Source organism: Lepidothrix coronata, unplaced genomic scaffold (assembly GCF_001604755.1).
Source record: "Lepidothrix coronata isolate B3197 unplaced genomic scaffold, Lepidothrix_coronata-1.0 Scaffold46, whole genome shotgun sequence".
Lineage (NCBI taxonomy): Eukaryota > Metazoa > Chordata > Aves > Passeriformes > Pipridae > Lepidothrix > Lepidothrix coronata.
This window is the reverse complement of record NW_016690226.1, coordinates 4,353,758-4,374,923: the sequence shown is the minus strand read 5'-3', so window position 1 is coordinate 4,374,923 and position 21,166 is coordinate 4,353,758. Positions and strand designations below refer to the sequence as shown.

Genomic DNA, 21,166 nt, shown 5'->3' with positions numbered 1-21,166 from the left:
AGAAGAGAAGAGAAGAGAAGAGAAGAGAAGAGAAGAGAAGAGAAGAGAAGAGAAGAGAAGAGAAAGGAGAAAAGAAAAAAAAAAAGAAACAAAAAGAAAACCCACATTTTCTACCTTGACTAGATATTTATGTGTGTAGCCTTGTTTATAATGGGGCATTATGCTGCCTGCTTGTGCTGCTATGAGGATTCACACGTCAAATGAAGGAGTACCAGGAGAGGGCCAGACTTGGATGAGTGTGTCCAATTCCAGTAATCTTTTCCACAGGAGATAGCCCCTCACCCCCCGGGCTTCACTCCATCCCCGCAGGTTCTTAATAAGGGCTGAGATAATTGCTGCTTTTGTTATCTGTATGGGAGGAGAAAATGAATGGGAGAAAAGGTGAGTGAGAGGAAAGGCAGGTGACAAGAGTGACTCTTTCAAGAACAGCGATGGAAGGAGCTCATGCCATTAACCCAATGTTCATTCACCATTTCTCAGCCATACTTTACCCTTTCCTGGGAGGAATCTTGCTACCTACCGAAAGAAAACCATTCTGCTCTCTCTTGAGCTACTCCCAGAATATTTCCTGGCACCCTATAAACTGCCCAAAGAACGAAATGCTACCCTTGCCCTTGGGAAATCTGAGAAAAACAACTGGAGGGAGCAAATACAAACCATTTATAAGTTTCAAAAGGTGAGGAACCTCTCCATTTAGGGATCTGTTCTCCAGCATCAATGAGAGTGCAATACCAGGGAATGAACCAGACTCCTCTTTATCTAAAGTGATAAAGATAAACCAAAAGTGTACTTCACAGTGGGAAGGACAGCCTTCCCTTCTGATGGTCTTTTTTTAATGTGCTTTCACCATTCCCAACAAGATCCCAGCTATTTAACTGACTTTTCCCCCTCCCTTTCCTATCTGAGGGGGAGTCCTATGTTATCTCAGAATGAAGTATCCTTAAGCTGGAGCCAAAACTGCTCATAACAGCATTGAAGTGACAGAAGTGCTCTATACTTGCCACTGGGTGAAGGACAACCTATATCCATTTTAGCTCTCCACCTTGAGGACTGGTACAAAATATCCTGTGTTTTGTTTGCTCTAGTATTAAAACTTCCGAGAATAGATACTTGGCTGATAAAATTTCCAGGGGACCCACCTGTAAATCAGAACACATTCTTACTGGTGACATCTTAAAAATCTGATTGAGTTTTCGTGCTCTTATTTACATCACAGCCCTATAAACATTCCCACTAGTGCAACAGCAGGGGCAGCAAACAGCATGGAGCAAGCACGAGCAGCCAGTGGGAGGGGAAAAAAAATCAGGGATTTTCAGGCAACGTCTCATGCTTCCTTTGGGAAACTCACTGGAATTGTTTCTAATAACTCTTTACTCACATTTCCTGCCTGCTTCTTATTTCAATTTCCTTGATAACTTGAAAGTTAAACTGTGTCATGGGGGATGTGCTGTACCTGTCGAGTGGCTAGTAAAAAAATGATGGTTAAGTTTCCCAGGGCTCTAGGGGTAACATAATATTTTCCCTGTGGAAGCTCAATAAAATTCAGCCACAGAATTGTTTCTGATGAACCAGAAGTTTTAAGTGCTTGTCTCAATCTGGCAATTGCCTAGGTACTCATACTGGTGATGTGCTTACAATTAGGATATGCAAGTAGAATGTGGCATCAACCAATACAAGAGGACTGGTTCTACAGGTTAGGCTTGGAGCTTTAAACAGGACAAACTTTGAAAGTTTAGAACAATCATCATTCCCATTGACTGGTAGTGTAAAATCAAATGGGAAATGTAAATTCAAGTGTTAAGCCAATACAATCATGGACCAAAAAGGCACTTCTAAGCACAAAAATATTTACACTACACCAGAAGCTATCTGGAATAAAAGATGGCAATATAAAATACTAAAATTCACTGATTTGTAACATGGAAGAAAGGAGAAACTAAAGTTAATAACAAATTCCAAGATACAGTGTGCAGGGAAATTATGAGGGAAATTTATAAAATCAAGGAAATGTTAAATAGTTAACAGAGGTAAAGAGGCAAAAAAGACATTTTTACAAATATAAAATGTGCTTGAGACTGGCCATGAGCCCACTGCTAGATGCGGGTGATAAAACTGTAAATGACAATCAAAAAAGGCGGAAATATCCAATAAACATTTTGTCCTTCGCACACTGTTTTGTCCTTGGAATGAAGCTGTAGAATGTATCATCCCATATTACGTCAGCCCAACAAAATTCACTGTAGGTAATAAAAGGAGATGTGAGACGAGATCTGCTAAAATTAAATGTTTTCAAATCAACAGGCCTGGAGTCTTACATAAACTAAATGAGGAGTTCTCTGAATCACTAGTGTTGATACTGAACAACTCATGGAAAAACGGGAAAATTTCAAAGGGTCAGAGAATTGCAAGTGTATCTAGTTACTAAATAACTACCAAAAAAGGAAGGCCCAGGAAATTATAGGCACCAATATAATATATATTATTATAAATACGTACACCAATATCAATCTGGATACAATAATGAAATTAAGTTAGTATTCTTTCTAAAAATCAATGAGAAATAAATACGATTAATCTGAATCATATTTAAAAAAACCCACTGTTCTTTTTATGAGGTAATGAATAGATAAAGACAACTATGTAGTGTACAATATGGACATGTTCAAGGCATATTACTGACCAGCTTAAAACTTGCAATTAATGGATTCAAAACTAGTTTATGGATAGATCTCAAAGGTTTTGTTAAAGGGATGGTATCCATGAGGGGAGTAATTTCTGAAGATCACTCAATCTCATTCTCAACCTATTCCATATTTTCAAATCAGTCACCTGGATTGTAAAATGAAATCATATTTGTTAAAAGTTGAGACAAACACAAAAGCTAGCACTGAAGAAGATGGTTTTAATGTATGAATGATCACTAATTTGGAATGTACAAAATTACAACTCTCCCCTAGGCACCAGTGGTTTTCTGTGCTGTGCTCAACATACTCATCTTTCTGGTGGCTCTGCATTGAAATGAACTCTATAACTAAATCTCATGTTTCAAGGCTTCTGTGGACAGCCTGCAGGAGGGAGAGGACAGTTCTTTTTTCTGATGCCCAATTAACCCACACACTCTAGGATGCTTGAAGGAAGACAAAGCTTCACTGATTGGCAGCAGTTAAACTGGGACCCTGAAAAAGTTGCACCAGTGTCCTGTTAGGACACAAAGGATCTATTTTTTCTTAAGTGCGTATGTTGGTCTATCTTGCTCACACGCTGAGGGTCAAATTTAAAGTCAGATATGGAATTAGGAAGGAATTTTCCATCCCACAAAGATTGGCGAGAATCCCAAGTGCAGCTAACTCACTGTTTTCTCTTCTTATCTCCCTAGACTTGCACAGGGAGATGCAAATAACAAACTTAAACCCAGAGACTTAATAGATTTACAAGATTTTAAAGCAAAAAAAAAAGGACATATTTCTTCAGGGGATGCAATCACTGCATGACTCAAAGAGGCTTGTTTCTCCAGCGTCTATGTGGAGCAAAAGACATGCATGGCGTTTCGGTAAAGGGAGGGTATATGTGATGTATGTCTCACAACAGTTTTACTAAAAGCTCCACGGGACATAACTCAAGCCTCAGGACTTAATGAAAGTCAGTGTTGTATAGAGGGTGCTATAGATGTATCATTGTCATAAAATGAGAACAATGTGGCACTGAATTCTGCTGCAGACCATCTAAACTTCAGTTGTTGAGGATTAACTCACTTAGCAGAGTTGTGATGTTTCAGCTCTTAAAGTCCACCTAAAAAAACCACCCAGAAACCAAGCTAAAAAGTAGCCACTAGTTATAACTCTTAAAACTACCTTTGGTGTTGACATATCAATTTACTGACAAGGAAAGTGTTTCCTATAGTGTCAGCACAGTAAAAGTTGAAGTCTAGGTCACATGTATACTTGTCTCAAGCATAAACAAAAAACCCTGATAAGTTCCAGATCCAGAGCCCTTTTCCTGTGGGTGCTACTGTAGTGAAGCAGAACAAGCCTGGATTGATGTTGAGATAGCAGGCTAAACCTGCAGTGTTAGCAACGGTGCAATGCTTTGTTTTGACTTACATGCTGAATGGAGCAAAGACAAAGCCTCAAGAGGAGAATAAATACAGATGAGCAAGAGGTTATTTCACTGATAGCTCACTTGTATGAGAGCTGCCCACACTTAAAAGGGGAAGTGCAAACACTGAACCTGGAACCCTCTGAAGGCTTCTCACTAAAGTGATGTCCTACTTTGCCTCTGACTGTACAGATTCAATACTTAAAATGGGCCCTTGCTAAGTCCAAATCTACCAGATCTGTAGCCATCTAAAAGAGCAATTATGATACAAAGTGAAAGGAAATACTCTTAAAATTAATCTATCAATAGATCTCCCTTCCCAACATTGAAAAGACAGACCAAAGGTGTACCACAGAAATGCACCTGAGCAAATCTGGATTTCTATAAACTAGAAACCTCTTTTAAGATATCAGACCGGCATTAAAAAAGTAGCGCCACAACAGTCAAGGCAACAAACATTTATGAAGTGACTGGGAGCAGCAAATTTTCGTCAAATCATTCAACCCTTTTATTGTTGATCTTGATTATGTCAGACAACATTGTTAAAGACCTTTGCTAAAGACTCAGCAAAATCACCTTTCCAAATTATAAAATGTCAAGGCAGACTGTTCCTAAAACTTCAGAAGACAGTATAATCACCTCTCTTGCTATTTGCAAAGATGAAGGAAACAATTTCAAACAAAACAAAGCACCCCCTATTAGGAATCAAGGAGAACACAAAACTACATTAGCATTTGTAACCTCTTTCTGAGCTCAGCCCATTAGCAATAGAAACATCTCTAAGAAAACAGTAGATGGAGGCACTTCAGTAAACAACTGTATCAGTGAGATTTCCAGCGCTCACTGTATATGCCTAATTTCTTGCCAGCTTCATTTCTTGCTCAGTCATTTACTTGTGCAATGTCTGCTTCTCTAGCCCGTAAATAGACAATAATTAGTTTTGACCTCTTCTGTGGAGGATGGAGGATGTTGAGACTGAATAACTGTTCCTCAGTAAAATAAAAGAACAGAATATTATTATATATAAAATTATGATAATGATACTGCATACTCCTCACACAGCTTCTCTCCAAGGATCTAAGACTTCCTAATAAACATTAAATTAATCCTTGCCACCACACTCTTGGAAGACAAATTATTCTTTGCTACAATTTATTTGCAAGTGGAAGAACTAATGAACAGCTAATGCTTACACATCTAATTTTAAAAAAATACTTTCACGAATTTATTTATAAATGTTTATTTAATTTCCCTAAAGTGAAACTGGGAGAAGTATACTATTTCATGCTAGTCTCTCTCCACGCCTTCAGCTCTTTGAAGCCTTACAACATTGAGCCTGAAAATTCAATTTCTCTGTCTGGAGACTCAGCGCTAATAGCTCTGTCTGGAACATCAGTATCAAGGGACTGTGTCTTCAGAGTTTAGAGGAAGTCAGCAAAGAGCTTTCTGGAGAGACAGGAAAAAAATTCTATCATTCATTTTAGAGAGAGATTATTAAGAAGTGAGCATATAAGAGCATATTGTTTTTGTTATCAGCATCCCAGTATTACAGTATACACCAAAATTTATGTAGAGATACAGAAAAAAAATGGATTCGTACCTGTATACTACATAATTTGCCCAAGTTCTCTCACCAAAAGAATTCATTGCTGCTCATTTCAGAACAAGATAGACTGAGCTGGGACAATTAGCCTCCCACCTGAGGTCCCATCATCATCTCCAACAGTTATAAGCTATTTAAGCACTGAGGCAAAAGGATTTCATATTTCTAACAGTAAGTCTCATCATTAGCAATGAATATTCTTACTGCTATGACTATGCATCATTACTTTTTAAAAAAAACCATTTTTGCAAGCCTGCTATATTCTTGGGCCAGTAAATTTTCACTGGTGTTTAAATTTTCCACTGAATGACATACACATTCAGAGTGTTTTTAAAACCCCACACTAACTTTCTGTCTATTCTGACTGTAGCATGCAGTTGGTTAAGTTACCCAAACATATTACTGTGCACACATTAAGACCATCAGGAAGAATCAATGCTCAAACTGTACTTAGGAGACAAAAAATGAGGATTGCTCTGCTGAAATCCAGAAACCCAAATTCAACTCTTCCTTTGTCAAAGGTGAGGCATTTTTCACTCAATTGTCCTTACCATGTGTGTTTGTCATCATATCTTCTATCAAGAACTATGAATCAGACACCACCATTGTTCATATTTTTGTATTTGTGTGATTAGTATTTCTGAATTTATAAACATACGTTTATATTCAGGTATTTAATGCATTTATGTATTTAAAAACACATAAATCATCAGTGTGACTTTGTCTGTGTGCCTGTCAGCCTCCTGTTCCTGGTTTTGGTCTTCCTAGTAAGACTCTCAGCTTTGCTGCATCTTCTGGGATCTAGCCATGTTGATTAAAGCTTGCATCATGTCAGCCCAGTGAAAATAAGCAAAATAGTCTTTACTTGCAGCTTTAAAACAACACAGTTTTTAGGGAAAAAACCCTGATGTCTCATTTGCAAGGACACAGGTTCTAAGCCAGTATGGTTACACAGGTCCATCATCTTAAAAAGTTCAGGCTCTGTGACAGGCATCTGTTTAAGCACCATTTACTGTTAATGCATTTGATACATGTTGAAATGGATCACCCATTGCAGTTGGATCAGCTTTCCCTAAGCCGGAGTATTTTATTTAGACCTGTCTGTAAATATGTAGGTGTATAAATATAGACCTGTTTCTGGTATAACTCCATCAAAACAAATTGCTGAATAAAGACAGCTAATAGGAACTTAAGAAATTACCTGAAAGGAAGAACTTTCCTGATACAACTTTTATATGCTTCCACAATTTGATTTACATAACTTCATTTTCTCTGTCAAATCCCACCCTCATTTCTCCTTCAGAGCAGTATAATCCAAAACGTTCTCAGTCTCCCTCTTCCCTATTCACACAGAACCACAAGAATCTGCTGGGTTTTTTGTGAACACAGTGGCAGTCTGCTCAGATGCTCAGCTCAAGTCTTGAAAACTGGACTTTTAACTTGGGCTGAAGAACACATCTCCCACCTGCAGAACATGAACCTCCAAATATGCTTTGCAAACCACACAGTAAGAGGATTGAATGAATCAAACTTACCAATGTGGGAAAGATGTGACAAAAGGAAACGTAGGGGCAGTGTGAGAAAAATGCAGAGCACCAGAAACCAGGAGGTGGATTAAAAGGGTAGAGCTTTGAACAAAGGTTCAAACTCTGTTCTAATTTACGAGTACAGAAGTGTTGTCCAGACAAACAACATTTGAGAAACTTTCTTTCTCTTGATATTTTGTGACCATAAAAGGATCCAATAGATGTGTACATGCTTTCTAATTTCTAAACTAATAATAATTTAAGACTATGGAATAGTAAACATTACATGAAAAACTGCAAAGTAAATTAGTTCCTGATACAAATTTCTAAATAAATATTAAAATCTGTGTAAAGCTAATTAAAATTTCAGAACCTGCTTTGAATATTACCTATATTCAATTTGTAATTATCTGATTACTTACACATTATTAAATCACCCGTAGCCAGGGAGCAGAGCTTTTCCTCAGTCACAGCTGAACCTGAATGATTATTTTGCTATTTTGTTAAAATGAGCTGAAATAACTTCAGTCATGGCAGCACATGAACTAGGACTGAGCTGAAGAAATAATTAACTCAGCTCCACAACATGAGCTCAAATCTGTGCTGCTCTATTCATCCATTTTTTAATTTTTCATCTGAGTATAGAATGAAAGAGAATGACCTTTTGATTTTTCAACTAGCTGAGGTTCACTTTATCATGCAATCTGTATTTACAAAGTCATAGAGTATTCCTAGAATAATATCACATCAGGCAGCTCTTATTGTAGTTTTATATGTATCAGTGTAGAGTCTTGGAACATGCAGAATATTTCTGAAGAAATGGTCCCAGAAAATAGTGTGAGAAGGACAGTTCAGTTAGCAATCTGCAGAGGAACCACAAGATACTTTCTGTTTCTTCAGGCATTTAGGAAAAACAGAGGTATAGTGAGCAAGGTTTACAATTTTATATAGTTATGAATTTTGTTCAGAGTAAGGGCATCTGTATATTTTTATATATAATTAGTAGTCATAACCATTTAAGTTGCACTGTAAACACGCACTTTAACTGTGTTAAAGACAGATGTCAGGACTACAGTGAGCTTTACAAACTAATAAACTGTGGAAGAGGGGTTTATTTTTTGCCTCTTTAAGATCTACACAATCCATGCAGATAAGGATTTTATTGCTTTATTAATAAGAATTAAAGACAGCAGAAGCATGTTACCACCCATAGATTAAACAGTTGACTGAGAAGAGACTATGTGCTGCAATGAATAATTACACATTAGTAAATGTTGCTGTACAAGTCATGCTCAGGTTCTCCAAGCTGTTCTTGGCATAAGACCAGCAGAGGTGAAACAAAAATAGCTTTATGTCATCTTTGCAGCTGCCCAAATCCAGTAACAAAGGAAGGCCAGCCCCAGCCCTGCATGACACAATGTAGCTACAGGACTATTCTATGTATCACGCACTTGCCTATGGTTCCAACAGGGTATTTCATAGCTGAGGACCATTGGGAGAAGATGGATTTTAATTCTCAGAGGTATTTTTCCCAGGTACAGAAAACATTAAGGGAGCTGGCTGGTACTGAGGAAATGGGTCTCTGGATTTTAGAAACATCTCAACTTAAAAACTGTTCTCCCTAAACTTTTTGGATGGAACAATGCCGTAACATTAACTTAAAGTACTTAAATTTAAACTGGACAAGGTATACAGGCAAAGCAGAGAGGCTATACAGGCAAGGCAGGCAGAGTGCACAGGCAAGGCCATTGAGAGCAGCTCAAGGAGGACTTGGGGATCTTAGTGAATGAGAAGACTGACATGACCCAGCAATGTGCACTTCCAGCCTGGAAAGCTGATCACATCCTGACTGGCCAGCAGGTCAAGGGAGGTGATCCTCCCCCTCTACTCCACTTTCATGAGACCCCACCTGGAGTACCACATCCAGCCCCAGGGCCCCCAACATAAGAAGCCTGGAGAAGTCTGAAGCGAGACCATATAGCGATCTTCCAGTAAAAAAAGGGCTACAAGAAAGCTGGAGAGGGATTTTTACAGGGGATGTAGTGACAGGACAAGGGGAAATGGCTTTAAACAGAAAGAGGTTTTGATTAAATATTAGGAAGACATTCTTTACTGTGAGGGCGGTGAGATTCTGGAACATGTTGCCCAAAGAAGTTGTGGATGTCCCACCCTTGAAAGTGTTCAAGGCCAGGCTAGATGGGCTTTGAGCAACCTGGACTAGTGGAAGGTGTCTCTGTCCATGGCAGGGAGATTGGAACTAGATGATCTTTAAGGTCCCTTCCACTCCAAACCATTTTATGATCCCACTGTGTTCATTTTCAATTTCTATCAGCCCACAGCATCGAAATGGAAAGATGAGAGCCACAAGTTATCTAACCCCACTGTCAGCTACTTTAGTGAAATCATGTTCTCTTAATTAAGAGGTATGGATCTCATAATCCCTTTCCCCAACAGGATGTGAACTCTTGCTCACCTAAAATACTTCACTTAGGAGGAAATGTGCATTGTTAGGTACACATCAGCACTGCTGTGTTACATGCTTAACTAAGAATTATGAATTCTCTTTCCTTCCTAGTTATAACGTTATTATATACTTGAATAATTTTTATTTTTGCTTTCCTTCTGAAGATGGTCGCCTAATATTAGTGTAACCATCACAGAGATATGTTAGCTGGCAATTACTGGCTAAAGCCAGAGACAAATTAGCAAAAGAAACGAAGAAACTTAAAATAACAAATCCCAATGAGAAACGAAATATTTAGGCTTTTACATGATTCATATGCTCATCAAAAACTCCTTCTTTTAATCTCTGGGCCTGGAAATCAGATCATTTTTCAAACTTGAATGCAAGTTGCCATCTAAACCTATATTTGGATCAATGACGTGAATATTAATGTAAGTACCCAACAATAGAAATCTGAACCTGAAAATTACAGTTGTGTATTTTTTCTACTTTGACAATCCTTGATACAAAATGAGAACCTGTTATGCCATAATTAGACATTTTTAAAAGCTCTTTCAGATCTTTGGATGAAAGACAGTATCTGGATGCCAAGGTGTTGTCAACTTTTCTTACTGTCTGGAATTGTATGTTCAAATCCTGGCTCTATCAAGCCAACCTTTCTTATTTCTGGGACAGCTATTTCAATGTGTTCTGATTTACTGCAAACAGAGCTTTCAAACAAAGCCATATAATGTAGAGCTGTTTCAAACCCTGCCTATGAAAACAAAATCTTAATACTCCACATGTTTTGCGTGCAAGCGTATTCTTTATAATTTACAAGATGTTATTGTTTTTAATGGATATCCCTCCAAACTTACCTGCCAGTTTGCAAACTGCTAACAGCAACAGCAGATTGGTAGAACAAACTGCACTCTCTCTCAGCATCTCCTACACTCTTCTGTGTCGCCCAGGTTGTTGGCACAACTGTCAACAATTCTCAGTTCTCAGTTACATGTCATTAATTCTTTGGGCAAGGTATGTGAAGAGAGAGGATACAAATTGTTGTGTCAGCTCTGCTGGCTTTGCAATGTTAATTAAAAATACAGTACCAAGATTTGATTTAGTCTTTAGTAACTGCAGCTATCACCTTGATAAATATCACAACAGACATATCGAATAAGAAAATGAGACTACTAAAAATCCCCTCTCAGAACAAGATTTTACTTTAAAAACTGTGAACACTAACAATAACATGGCATTGCTTATAGGAAAGATATTTTGGCAAAACTATAAAACTTTTAGGAAAAATATGTAATTTCAGAGTAAGCAATTTACATTATTTTGATATAGTGGCATTAAAATAATCTGTTCCTGAGTAATAATCTTTGTCAATAGTATCTTCTTGCAGGATGTCATTGGGATTTTTAGCATCATTTGCCAGGCACTGTCATCAACCTAGAGGTTCTTAAAAATATCATATGCAGCTATAACTAACAATAGTCACTACCTAGAGTAATGGAAATTAAATGCTATGCTGCAATGTCATTTACAGACAATAAGTCTGTTTCTACAAATAACATACTGATGTACAATGCAAGGAATAAATTATTAGGGGAGAAAGAAACCAGACATTATGTAGGAAAAGCATCTCATCCTCACACAAATAACAAATGCGGAGCACTCAGATTCACAGCCCCTTGTTTCACCTCATTGACCCTGTTCACTCCAACAGCTGTGCAAGGAAGGATGTTCTTCCCCCATTTCCCTTAGGCGGGTCTGCGAGAACGCAGACAGTGCCAGCTCTGTGCCTGTCTCAACTCCCACCCCACTACTGCTTCTTGTCAGTTCCCCACATCTGCTCCAGGCCCTCTCACTACTGCTGGTTTCAGTACTAACACTGCAGCATCTCTCATCACACTGTGCTGCCAGCTACGGCGCTGATGATATGATGTCAGACATGTCCTACTTCAGCTAGAGTAATTCCAGTTTGACAAGTAGCGACAAATGGCTAGATCAGGCCCCTACCTGAATACCTTCAACTCTATCACTGCACAGAGGAAGTCCAACAACATGGAGAAACACTGCACTTCTCTCCATATTGTTCACCTATGACAATGACCAGAATATTGATATTTCTAGTTGTGTTCAGCTTCTTCCCATTAAGAGTGCCTCGTGTCCAATTTTTGTTGTCCTTCACAAAATACTTCAGTGCCCCAACTGAAAACTGAAATAGACTCTTTGAATGAAGTGAAAATAACTACAACAAAACAACTACCAAAAACTTAATCTGCTTCATTCTGGCTATTTCCAATATATGGTGACATTCTGCTTGTGTCAGATTCCAGCCACAGAATTACTGATGCATCCGTGGTCAGAGCAAGAATGTACCTATGACCTTGGTGATTTGGTACAGCGTAGCTTCATTTGAACCCCAGCTTTCAATTTAAACTAAACTCTTCTGGCTTTCACGGCTGTGAACCAAAACATCAGTGCTTAAACGGAGTAAAACAAATACTTGTGTTGCAAATGTTGCAGAAGTTCCAGAAGAGGAAGGGATTGCAGTTATTAACGCTGAGGAACTAAAATTCAGGTCCTCAAAAGTTCTTGGGATATTCATCATCCTCTTTAGGCACAGAGATTTTTCCACCCCTAGAAGTGACATCCAGCTGCTACTTAAGCCTGGAGGGTTGAGATCTCATCTCTGCAAGTCAGCACACTGACACTGTCTCGTGCACCACTTCATAGAGACACACTGCTCAAATCTCTTTACTGAAAGCTCCCAGGCAGAGCATTGAAAATAAGTGATCTGATCTAGCTGTGGAGGAAGGAGGGTAAAGGCCTCTTTTTAAGATTAAGCAGAACTTTCTGGTTAACTGATGCTTTCAAAGGCCATGCAAATGGACATGATATGAGAGACCATGAACTATGCAAACCCTGCTTAGAGAAATAGAAACAGCAGTAATTGTACTCTAACTAGCTGCTGAAATTACTCAATCCAAGATTGTTTTAGGAAGTAAAAGAAGCATAATATGTTACCAATATGTTTGTTAAAGAGTGAAGTCTAAATCATATGAAGAATTCAGGCTTACACATTCATATATACATTCACACACCACTGATTATATTAATGTTTGTAACCTCATTACAATGCTTTAGACAAGGGTATCATATGGAGTAATGTACTTAAAAGATATTGTGACACAACAAGTGGAACCTATTTTTAGAAACCTGTTGTTTAGAAACCAGACTTTTATATTCAGTTTGTCATTCACTAACTGTATCCAGCCCCTTCAATCTCCAATACATAAAACAGGAGAATTACAGTTGCCTCCCTAAGGTAAGATAAGGACTGTAGGTAGGTTCCCTGAAATAATAAAAACAGGCAGCAGAAGATTTAGTATTACAGCTTGGTTTATAAATCTGTGCATTTTCCCTAGACTGAAGGCCACTGAATGGAGGAAATTCATCAGCAGGGTATGACATTTTATAATTTGTGCAAGAATATGACAGTCTTGCAAAATATATGGCTATGCAGAAGGCGTAAAATATCAGTGGGACTTACATGTGGCATAGATTAATTGTCCTTTGAGCAGATTGTTGTCTTTCCAACACAAAGTTCCTGTAAAGAACTACCTCCACAATTCAAACCACAAAATTCTCATGTAGGAAGAATGACATGCGAACAGCTGCAACACTGGTGTATAGTGGGTACAGCTTAGTTAAATTTCTCCTCAAAGGCTAAATGTAAAACATGTTCTAAAATATAAACAAAGAGAGAAATATGAAAACTGGATTAGTCTTGCAGGGCTTGGACTTCTGGCTTGCTCAGGTTAGTCAGAAGGCCCTAATGAGTACAAATTAGGATATGTTCAAAGCATTTAAAAACACGTATGACTAAATTGGTCATCTTGAAAACAGCTGCCATGGCAGACTGAGTGTAGTACACATGGATACACATGGACCCATTCAGTCATGGCTTTCCACAACAGGGTTTCAAGCAGTGCCAAAGAACTGAGCAGAAATGCTCACTGTGTGTGGCAAAGACAGCAATGAGGTGAAAGGTGGAAGAAGATGAGAATAAAGAGGCAATCCTGCCACAAGCACCAACTACTGAGGCACTAGTCTAGACACTTAAACTGCATACACAGTGACTGTCTAGAATATCACAGGTAAGTGCATCAGTCTGGCAGATGTGACACAGGACCTGCAAAAGATCCTTGCCTTTCTGGGGTGAAGCAGCTGCAAAGTTAGGTTTTGTACTCTGTCTACCTGAGATGGTAGTCACTGAGAACTTTAAAGGTTCCTTCTGGGAAGAAGCAATGGTGCAAACAATATTGCCTGATTCCTCAGTCCCTAATATGTAAATTCACTGATGAAACCCCATCACCACCAGATCTCAGCTTCCCTTTTTCCTTGCCTCTGTGGAGTTTTGTGCAATGGATCATGTGAACACAGCCATGAGTGGACACTTCTATGGAGCTCCTGAGTTTGGTGAACACTTTGACACTAACTGCCAGCATAAGAGACACAGATCTGTTGCACCTTCACTGAAACAGTTAGTCTGCTCCCATTCCTGATGCTTCCAGCTGGTACTAGAGGAGACAGGAGTAATGGGGCTAGAGGAAATTCCTCCACAGCATTACATTCATCCAACAGTTTGTCTTCAGTGATGTTGCTTTACACAGGTAGTTCTCAAACAAATAAACTTCACAAGCAAATGCTCAATTACTGATGCCTGGCAATGGGTGAGCCAGAGGGTAGAAAAACAGGAATGGGGAATGAGTGTTCCCCTCTTCAAGAAGATTAAGGTTACAAGGTAAAAAGAAAGTACAGAGGACAGAGCGCACAAAAACCAGGTTAGATAGTACTTCTTTGAGGAAAGGACTTCATCTGTTAAACTCTGCCTTGAGATGATGACGTGAAATTGAAAAACAAATAGTCTTTCATCTCCTTAACCTCATCTGCCTGAGACAACTTCAGCACTCTGTGGCAGGAACCAGCTCTCTTTTCTGTTTGCAGAGCATACTGTAGACAACTATATTGGTTTATGACATGGCCTCCTAAGTGGAGACAAGTAACAGGTCAGTAGCCAGTAGCCCCATTGCTTGCAAAACCCAGAAGACTGCTCTGTGTTGTGGTGCTAGAAGGACTTGCTGACTAAAGGTAGAAAGCCAACAAAGCTGCTTACAGCAGGAATGATTCATAGTGACACTTCAATATTAGATTTTACTTTAGGTTGCTCCTAAATGTTCTTCTTTTCGTAAGATGTATGTAAAGAAACTCCAAACCCCTAGTTTCCCAATTCTTTTAATTTGAGGTATTAAGAGTCCAAGTATAGCAGCAACACAATAGGCAAAAAGAGGCACCAAAGTCAAACTCTTTCAAATAAAAGTGAGCTTTCTGTAGATGAATAGACCTATATGTTGATTATTCACATTAAACATCTGGAAAAAAATCCTGAAATCAACTGTCTTAAGTTTAATGACTTCTTGTGTATTTGGTTTGCTCAGATAGGTTGGTGCATCTGTTATCTATCTTTTAAAGCTCCCATATTGCTATTTTCAGGTAGCAATTTAATTAGGAAAATTTACTGAACTGATCCCATAATTTAAGTTGTAGAGAATTTATTATTACTCATTAGAGGTGACTTAATGTGTTCCTAATTTATTAAGCTGAAATAACTGGTTTTAGATCCCGAATACTGTTAAAAGTTCCAAAAATAGTGTATTTGTGCAAACTATTACAGAAAGAAAAAAGTCCATCAAGGAATTCCTGTAGACAGTAGCATGGTCACCAAGTTAATTTTTTTAAAATAGATGCCAACAGTTTAGCTATGAGCAGAGTATTCAGATAACTTACCCACTGTTGATTGTGAGATGTCTTTATGTTGACTGCTTTTATAATTTATTTCAGGACCATGAGTGTACCTTCTGCTTGGCTCACGCTGTGTAATCATTTTTTGAGAGGACTGAATTCCGTTTCATGATTGTCTACATGCTGCATCATAAATTCAAGACTACACACTCCCCTCTCTCCACTGATCTCCCACAGATGCCAAAAGGAAGCTTGTATAGAGATCAAAGGAAGAATTTGGGCTCTGGGTAGTAAGATAAAACTTTCAGTTGTTATTTTTTACATCACATTCAGAACTGCTTACTGAAAACTGTTCCCTTTGCTAGCATTATTACCACCCTTCCCTCCTGTCTCTTTTTTTCTTCCCCATTCTTCTTTCTTTCCTCTGTCTTCTTTTTCTTCTGTTTGTATTTGTCATTGCAGATTCCAGCTCCCTGTGCATTGTGCTGGAACTGTTAGCATGCACAGTGCCACCATTAACCACGAGTACTTGCACTCTAAGTCCAGAAGAGCAGAGGATCAAATCTGTCTCCAAACTGAGGACACAACACAACAGCCCTCACTTTCTGCTCAAGAGAACATTGCGTTATCTACAACTGCAAATGTCACAGGTCTGTTTAATAAGGTCCCCCCCTCCTCACATTGTTTTCCAAGATGCAAAAATCAGAATCTGCCTTACCCCTATCAAACGCTCAACCAGGTGTTCAGTGCCTTGTCTGCCAAAGTATTCAGCACCAAAGAGTCTCTGTCCCAGTGCCAGGCACTGGAGGCAGAGGCAGGTTAATATGCCAGACTCAAGTGCCCCAAACTAACTATTAATAAATAAAAATTATCAAGTACAGTAGCATAAAGTTTTCTTTCCAGTTCTAGTATGGATTTAGATCAGTAGAGCTGGTTTCAGACACAGGGGACCTACTCATAAGGACCATCTGAAGGCTGCAGAGCAGAGAAGTGGCCAACTGACTCTGTGCACAACAATTTGTTGAACCTTCCTGAAAGTGGTGGGAAAAAGGATCAGAAACTTTTGAACCCCTGCTTTGCCTGTTCCCATATGGCAAACATATCACAAGACAATACAAAGCTTTTTGCATGGAAATTCCAGTGTGCTTTAGAAACCCCTGTTTCTAACCAAGATATTTTTAACAAGACTCCATGAGGTATGGTTATTTTCCTCACTTTTGAAACTGGAAAACTGAAAGAAAATGGTTTGCTTGAGGTCAGTATCCAAGCCCAGAACAGGTTCTGAAATCGTCTTTACAGTTAAGTCACTGCATCCTGTTGCCTTCACTATAATTTCATGTAAACATGAAGAGATTAAAGTCTCTCATATTTTGTGATCTGAGCAGCTTATCTGTCCTAACTTTCACAGATGAACAAAAAAATATGCTTATACGGAATTAGCCTTGAAACATCAGCAGAGAAGATTTTGGTACTAAAGCTACCACCTCTCTGTCAATGCCCTCCCACAGTCTACTTGTGTGTCAACAGTGTTCTCAAAATCATTGGCACAAATTAGTGCAGGTAAAGCATTCCACACTCTTGCAGTTAATAAGTGACTGAGAAAGCCTATCAACTTATGCAGAAGAGGTTGTTTGCAACCAACAATAGATGCAACAGTTTGCAACCAACATGCAGATGGAATGGGAGCGAACTGAAAAGGTCCATCTGTCTCACTTGACATTTTTGCTCATATTTCAGAAGATAATTCTAACAAGATTATCAAATATCAAGAAAATATTGAGGTTTGAGAATGGTGGAAAGGGTGTCAGTCTGGCAAATCTGGGATCTAAATTTTTTCATCGAGCCATTAAATTTAGCACAGGAGTTTAACTGTATGACTGCGAAAATCACTCTATTGCTACTTTGAGAATTATGTCAGAATTTTACCTGCATGCAACCCAGTCCATCATTAGCCTTTCTGAGAGTTTACAGGTAGGACAGTCTGGTGGCAAATACTGTGATGAGTTTCGACACATACTTAGATATAGAGTTGGGATAACCGTGTTAATTTTATAGTTGACTCCAAACATCATCCTTATCCTGTCCTAGAATGAAAGAAATTGCTTTGGGGTGCTCTCTATGCTTTCTCATCACCAAACTGCCATAATCAATCTACTTTAAAACTAAATACTTTTCAACAGCTTCAATTACATCATTTAAATGTAAACTAGATTTTCAAATAGTATTTCATCTAACCAGCCATCAGATCCCTTCACCACTGTTCAGTAAACATATTCCTAATAATAATCCTACTAATTTTTCCACTCTCACAACTAGAAGAGATTTATAGATTCGGAGTTCACAACACAGGGATCAATGGCCACGCCCCAGATAATGCACAGGAAACAGAAATGGATTATGTTCCTGGGGTTGGAACTTGCATTGAAAAGAGAGCTTAGTCCTGCAGCATGGTGAAGTGAGAAGCACAGGACAGTAAGTGAAAAGAGTCCATAGCTGCCCAGCCCCAGACTAAATCAAGATCAGGAGTTAAGGGCCCTAATTTCCACAATTAGCATAAATACTTTCAGGGGCACTACACTGCCTGGGAAATAGCCTAAGCAACGCCTCACTAATACTCCCCTGACCTTGCCCCTCCCAGAACATCCTATCTGCATTTACACCAGCTGGTGAAACTCGAGTAGGAGGCAAAAAAGTCCCGACAGTGATAGAGACGCTACTCAAAAGGGGAAATCAGGAAAAGCCTGCAAAGCTCTCTTTCCCATTATACATGATCAAACAGAAGCACTGCACTAGTCATGGCTGGGAGATGGAGGGCTACTAGCCTTTACTAGCTTCCTCCCCTGCTCCTCTGAATCCAGCGCAAGGTGTCCAACAACGTTAATTCTAGTTTGCACCAGGGCTGCACAGAAAGGTACACAGAAATGGTATTTGGACAGAGCTTGAAAGAGAGCAGGAGGGCTGTGCAAAATGGACCACCTGTTTCAAGTAGGAAAAAAACAGCAGTAAAAAGGAGACACTTCGAACAAACATACGAAAATAATTCTAAGTATCATATCCTGTATCCACGTAAGTAAAAATGAAGATTTTAAGGACAGCTTCATTAGTTTTTAGAAACTCTCTTCAGACATATGGTGAGATTTGTTTTGAGTAGTGCTAGGACCTTCCAAAACTCCTAATTGTGTTATAAATTGGTTTGCAAGATAGTGCTACTAGTGGTTTTTTATTAGGATCACTGAGATTATTTTTTTTCCCAGCGCGTGTGATTTCAGTAAAACAACCTGTTGCTCTTTAAAGTTTTGTTATGAATTACTGTTCTTCCCCTCAATATTATTTCTAGGTAACTTCAGCCAGAGAAAACACCTCAGACCTCTACGGAAACTTCTCCTTTTGCCTGATCCTACATGTATCAGAAACCACCCTGCCTCAGATTTGGGGAGGGGAGGCGGAGGGGTCCCTCCGTGGAATTACGTCTGCGTCTGGCACGGCCGGCCGGGCTCAGCCTGATATGCCCCCGGCCCCCCGTCGCCCTCGGCTCGCTCCCCACCCCGCCCCGCCGGGGGCTCTGCTTCTCCAGGTTTTTGTACCCCCAAAGCCAGACCCCGGCGCTGCGCAGCGCTTCCCGCCTCGCCGCCCGTCCAAACCCCGCAGGCTGCGCCCCGTCCCTTCCCCGTGCGCCCCCAGCCCCCAGCGCGGGCGGGCTGGTCCCGGCGGGAGCACTGCCCGCCCCGGCCCCGCTCCCACTCCCGGGCGAGCGCACCCACCGCGGGCCCGCGCCCCGCTCACCTCGTCCCGCCGCCGGGGCTGCTCCTGCCGCCACCAGCTCCTGCCCTTACTCCAGCGCTGGGCAGGGCGGCGGCAGCAGCATCCCCCGCCGGCCCCCCAGCTGCCGCGGCGGCACTTGCAGCCTCACGGGAACCGGCGGCGAGGGGAGGAGGGGGTGGGGGAGAGAGAAACCCCTGGCCAGGGCCCCGTCCCAGCCCTCCCCGCCGCCTCCGGCACCCGGGCTCGCTCCCACGGGCCACGCAAGGCGGGGCGGGCGGCGGCGGCGACCGCGGTGACCCGCCCGGGCGCTTCTCGCTCCGCGCCGCCCCGCGCCGCGCCCGCAGGTAGCGGCGGCCCCGGGCAGGGCATCGCGCGTACCGCCCAGGGAAGTCGGATACCTCTCCATGAGCCTTCCCGCAGCCAGGCTTCGGGCGCTGACCCGCATGCGAGTTCCCTGCGGGCGTTGGTGCCTGGTCCTGTTGTTCCTCATCCAGCGGCACTCGACAGGTTGGCATCCCGGGTACATAACCCTGCAGCAGGACGCTACTGAGGGAAAATCAAATTAAACCAAAACAAAAAAAGCATTGATCGCTCAATTTTCTTTTCAAAACTGGGTCTTCTTCCAGCTCGCAGCGAGAAACTCTGGCCACCTGTTATATGCTGTTCCTTGGTACCTCAAGTCCACGCAGTAAAGACACCAGAGACCTGTATCTCTTGAAGATGAAAATCCTCATCTTGCTCTGTACAGTTAAACTGTTGTGTTGTTGTGTGGATATGTACAGCTCCAGATCTGCTGTACCCACCAGTGTATCTGGATCATAAGAATTGAAACACAGAGGATGAAATGTTTTCATTATTATTTGCTAGCACTTACATTACTTCACTGCTTTCAAAAAATAAAGGTCTGTCAGCGCCGGTTGAGAGCAACACTGTCTTTCGGGATCATTATACAGTTTATATCTGAAAACAACCTCATAACATGCTTTTTAAAGGAAAAGTAGCATGTAGCCCTATACTCAGACACTGGTGCCATTCTACAGCCCAGTCAAACAGGTCTGGATCTGTCCTGAGGATACAGTTTTCATTTGCCAAATAATAACAACAAAAATGTTGTTAGAATTGTAATGTACTGGTGAGAGTGATACTTAGAAAATATTAAAAGTGTATTGTATTTTCACCTTGAAGAGGTGACAGAGACCTTTGTTTCTGAAGGAGATCCATGAGACTTAACTTTAGTAAATGTCTAGTCCATGTATTATTGCAGAATTACCCACAGACTTGAAGTCACCTAGGTCCTCAAATAGCATTTCATGTATTAGGGTGCGGCTAATTTTAAAAAATAATTGGGTTTTTTTTCCTGCTTCTCCTGCAGTACACTAATTATTTAAGAAACAGATAATCATCCTTACATTACTTATTACAGTATAATTGCACAATCATAATAAAATAACCGCAAATACTTTTCAGATTTAAAAAAAAAATTAATTACTGATTGCAAAGGTGAAAGAATAGCTTCCTTAATTCTTAATCATGCTTAATTGGAGGTGGTTCCAGGTATAAGGTTTACAAATTCAGAGAATATCCTACTAAGGTTAAATTAAAGTTTGATTTACAAACCCAAGAAAATCTAACACTTCCCTGCAGCAGTCAAAAGTGTTAATGTTTCAAATCTGAAATCAAAATAACATTTTGTTAGAAGAAACAGTAGAGATTTCTTTGTACACCAAGTATTTGGAGTCAGGTTCTTCAGGACTATGCTGTAGCATGGCAACGAAACAAAACTTTTTTTTTAAGGCTGTTCTCTGGTTGTGCTGAAACTTGAGGAGAACAGGAAGTCGATTATTTTAAGTAATCATATAATTATGGGGCAAAGACAGAAGACATGAAAGAAAAAAAACCTTTAAAATGGCAAATGATCCAGGT

At 40.2% G+C, this 21,166-nt stretch overlaps 1 protein-coding gene across 1 annotated transcript in view; it reads right to left on the bottom strand.

Annotated features, from left to right (window-relative positions):
* The window catches only part of CASR (calcium sensing receptor), a 74,685-nt gene extending 55,348 nt beyond the window's left edge, over nt 1-19,337 (bottom strand). Inside the window, exon 1 of the mRNA XM_017814624.1 lies at nt 19,265-19,337. The gene's annotated coding sequence lies outside the window, so the exon portion shown is untranslated. The remainder of the gene's footprint in view (nt 1-19,264) is intronic.
* Between the last annotated feature and the right edge of the window lie 1,829 nt (nt 19,338-21,166).